This window comes from Pieris napi, chromosome 18 (assembly GCF_905475465.1).
Source record: "Pieris napi chromosome 18, ilPieNapi1.2, whole genome shotgun sequence".
NCBI lineage: Eukaryota > Metazoa > Arthropoda > Insecta > Lepidoptera > Pieridae > Pieris > Pieris napi.
The window spans coordinates 6,528,607-6,533,394 of NC_062251.1; the positions used below are offsets into that span (position 1 = coordinate 6,528,607).

The 4,788-nt window shown below is 35.3% G+C and overlaps 1 pseudogene; it reads left to right on the top strand.

Annotated features, from left to right (window-relative positions):
- Positions 1–108: 108 nt before the first annotated feature.
- Positions 109–1,063, top strand: LOC125058651 (annotated as a pseudogene).
- Positions 1,064–4,788: the final 3,725 nt, after the last annotated feature.

Consider the following 4,788-nt stretch of genomic DNA (forward strand, 5'->3'; position numbering starts at 1 on the left):
ATATAACAATACCTCTAAAAGGTCTTACATATAAACATGACTTACGGAAAATTACAAGTGCTACATATCTCAACAACTTCTAATAATAATATTATATTATATAAGAATTAACTTATATAATAGAATAGTTATATAAATGCATGATGCATACCTACGAGTACAATTGAACCATGAGTTTCAAAGGCAAGGTTGTGCTAATAACGGGCGCCAGCTCCGGTATTGGAGCCGCGACGGCTATTGAATTCGCTAAAAATGGAGCCAGCGTGGCCATCGTCGGCAGGAACGTGGAAAAACTTAACAAAGTCGCCGAAAACTGTTCCAAATATTCCAAACCGTTGGTAATCAAAGCCGACGTAGGCGACGACGAAGATTGTAAAAAAATGGTTGCATCTGTCATAAAAACATTTGGAAAACTCGATGTGTTGGTCAACAATGCTGGGATGATGCGAGATGGAACCATTATGGAAGGTAACCTCTTGGAAATTTATGATGAGATCATGAAAGTTATGTCCGAGCGCATCTTAAGGTGACCTCCCTTGCAGCGCCATATCTGGTCAAAACTAAAGGTAATATCATCAATATATCAAGTGTCGCCGCCTCTTTGACTCCGAAACTGAAAGGTGTGACTCCGTACTGTGTCTCAAAGGCGGCATTAAACCATTTTACACGCTGTGCGGCTTTGGAATTGGCGGGTGAAGGCGTACGAGTCAACACAGTGAGCCCTGGACCAGTTATAACCGACTTTATGGAAAACGCTGGTGTAACAGATATTAAGATGGAGAATTTTGCCGACTCTATGCCATTGAAAAGAGTATCGCAGTCTGTGGAAATCGCTGATATGATCCTTTTTTTGGCAAGTGACAGGGCTGTTGGCGTGACAGGAGCGGAATTTATTGTTGACAACGGCTGCAGCCTGCGTGTTTAAATAACTAGTTAAGATTTAAATTTGTATAGTTTATGAATCATCGATTTAAAATAAATGAAATAAAATAATAAACTTGTAAATTAATTAAAAATATTGATTTTTATACTTCAGTAACGTGTCACAAACTGATCACAGCATAGTGGAATCCATAATGACTTACAATGCTAATACATAATATGTCTTATGTCAAATCCTTATACTTAGGGTCGATTCGACCAAACTTCAATTTATACACGAGTAACTATACCAAGAATAATCTATTCCATGATTTTAATCTCGAGTAAATCCATAGTCGTTTGTCCACGTAATCGATAGTATAATTGGGCTAGGAATAAAGGTGGGAACTGACCAAAGTTACGATGTGTAATGTAGCATTCGCATCGAGCGTGTAACGCATCGAGCATGTTACGCTGTGTATTAAAATCGGCGTAATATGCTCGTCAAACGTCTGTGCTCCGCTTTCGCCGGCAGTATTAACGAGATGGCCGACAGCGAGGACGCGTTGGTATCTTTGATTCTACTTAATTATTGTTTCTTCCAAATTAAGAAGAAAAAACGTTACTGGAGATCAAACTTATTTAAAAACAGAGGCGTATGTGGTGGTTTGTCATTGATAGCAACTTTGAAAAACCAAATGATTACTGGACAGTATAAAAACTTAGTACGCATGTCTCCGATCGATTTTGAAGAACTGTTGAATTTTTTTGCTCTGGATGAGCTGGGTTCCACAACACTTCCTCTTTTCTTCCATTTTATAGAAAAATACAGAGATTTTTCTTTGTTCCACTCCATGTTTGATTGATTGATTGATTGACGTGTGATTACTCGCGACGCGCGTGCGCTCGGGACGACTTTTGACAAAGACCGTACTGACCAAACCGCGTAACACTCAAAGGATTCGCCAAAAAACCGACTGCCGGGTGGAGCACTCAAAGCGAGCAACGAGCGGCTCGTTGCTCGCTGGTTTCCCCGTAACCCGACGTACTGACTGAACGAATGCTCGCTGTGTAACATTACATTACATGTTACATTACACCTCGTAACGTTGGTCAGTTCCCACCTTAACAATACGCGAATAGCAAGTGAATGGTGAACGAAAATAAAACTCGGCAAATAAATGTTGTTCTACAACGGGACAGTGTAAGAGCATACATCATGTCAACTCGATTTTGCCGTATTATAGTGTGAAAAAGTAGCTTTTAACAGGTGTCAAACGACAACAAAAAGTTTTTATTTCTTGTTTGTTTGAGGCTTTCGTCTAAAAAGTAACTTCTGTTGAGCCCAGTTGAATTTCATTCTAATATTATAGAAAATAAAAAATCTAAAAACAAATAATTGTTTAAACGTTTCATTATACAATGCTAGACTATTAATTTAGTACGTTGCGTTGACTTGAAATTAAAACACAGAATACATATTTGTGAAATGACAGAAATCAGCTGATTGGACTGACTGACGCCATTAAATTATTCTAGGAATAGCTGTTATTCCGTGCGAAACGGCGGTATAGTAGCAATTCCCGAATAAGCCCACTATTCTTAGAATTTGTAGTTGGTAAAACGTAAAATTGATTTACTCTCGATTAACTGACGGTTTATTCTAAGATTAAGATTTACTCTTGTTTGGTCGAATCGACCCTTAGGAGTAAAATTCGTCTGATTTCGAAAAATAAGTAATATTTAATTTAAGAATAATTAAGACCGCGTAAAAAACTTTACGCCATCATGTCTAGCGTTTACTACGTATGTTCTATAGTGGCTAATAAATAATCTGAAATTGTTAAATTCAGTCAAATAACTCGTTTTAACGTTAGTTTCACATAAAATGTATTTTTAGATTTTATATACAGGGTGGCCAAAAAGTCGTGGATCAAACGCAAATAGGGGATAGATGAGATCATCAGCTGCAAAAAATTGTTCTACGGGAGGTCTCTAAGCTCAACCCCTGCAGAGTTATAATTTATTTTGCGTTTTTATAGGAAAATTGACTTTTTTGACTAATTCTTATTAAAATTCTAAAAAATCTACATCCTGTATCTTTTTCATAATATCCACTAGATTGGCACTGATGAGTTGTTGCGTTAGACATACTATTTGAAGTTGTTTATTGAGTGTATTGAATATTAATTAAGTTATACGATATAAATTTTTTTCAAATCATAATTTTTTGTTTACTTCAGCCCCCACTATGAAAAAAAATTACTCTACCGAAAAGTGGCCCTGTATTACAAGTTTTGGCGCATTTAATAGGGATTCTGAAAAGGTATTTTACACATGGCCATGAGTCGCTCTTTACAAATCAAGGGCGTAGAACGGAAGAGAAGAACTGGCAATTAACTCTCCGCCACTCTTTTTAATCTCCGAGTTTTTTGTTTTATAGTGCTTAAGCAAACAGAAAAAAGGTTAAATGGCCTCTATTGACTCGTGACTCAGTTTTCTATAATATTTCTTAGTATACGTAACATGGTTTTTTCATACAGCAAGATGGAATTTCAAGGATTTAGCTCACAATTTTCTTTTGTTTCTGTTTAGTTTAGTTACTGGCCCGTAAAAGCAATGATGGCCAAGTGGTTCATGTAGGTACCTTTCAACCCTGAGATCGTGTGTTTGTAAGCAATAAGCAACAATTTATAGTATTTTTATTTTATATATGTTTTTTATCGTTTTTTTTTTACTTTTTGTAACATTTATGTTTACCAAAATTATCATATATTTTAGAAAAGAACTGTTAATATAATATTATATATGTCACCGTAAAATTGTAAAAACCGTTAGATTGTAATCTATCTCGCGAGATTGTAAACTGTCGAAAGTTTGTGAACCTCAACGAACTGCTTACAAATTAACGTATTATTATTCGGTAGTTATATGAAATTGTTGGGAAGTAAAATTAATCTGTAATTGACCAAAAAAGTTTGAATGATAACTAAGTTAGTGTAGTACAATCTACCGAATAATAATACGTTAAATTGTAAGCAGTACGCTGAGGTTCACAATCTTTCGACAGTTTATAATCTCGCGAAATAGATTACAATCTAACGGTGTTTACAATTTTACGTTAACATATAGATATAAACTTCGATAAATAAACAGTAAGCCTAGCAATATATCTGAAAAAAGATTATCGCGAAAGGACTTTTATTTTTCGAGAAATTTGTGGAAATACGATACTTTAGACGTGCTTGGAATAAATATTTTTGACTTATATTATAGGTACTTAATTTTACACCCATTTGTACCGTCGACAGACATTGGAGATCAAACAAGCATACTTATATCTTTATAAATAAGTCTTAAGCAGGCATTGTTCTACTAAATTAGTTATTGTTCTTCAGTAATGTAATAAGAACCCATTGTACGAGCGTGCACCATTGTCACCGCATACCTCGCCTAAGGATGACCGATATTAGAAAAAACATCGATATTGACATCGATGTTATAATCGAAAACCGAATATCGATGGTCGATATTTATCGAAAACCGAACATCGATGTTGGATAACATCATAAATTCATAACATGAAATGGAAAATGATTAAGAAACAACAAATTATTTCATATTTCGATATTTTTTATCAACTGACTGAATGTATAGAAATTTTGATGAAGAAGAACCTTTTAATATATTTATTTGTTGTTAAAGAGTAGTGAGGAAGTGTGAGAGAGAAAGAGCGAGACTACGAAGAACGAATGAAGGGAACGACTGGTGCGCAGCAAACCTGATTTGTGTATGCGTTCATAGAAGACATCATTTGTTTCGTAAGAATTATCATCGATGTTACGATATTTTTCGTATAGCAACATCGTTGTTTTTGTTTCAACATCGATGATCGTCGAGCATCCCTAGTATGGAACAAACTGTCGC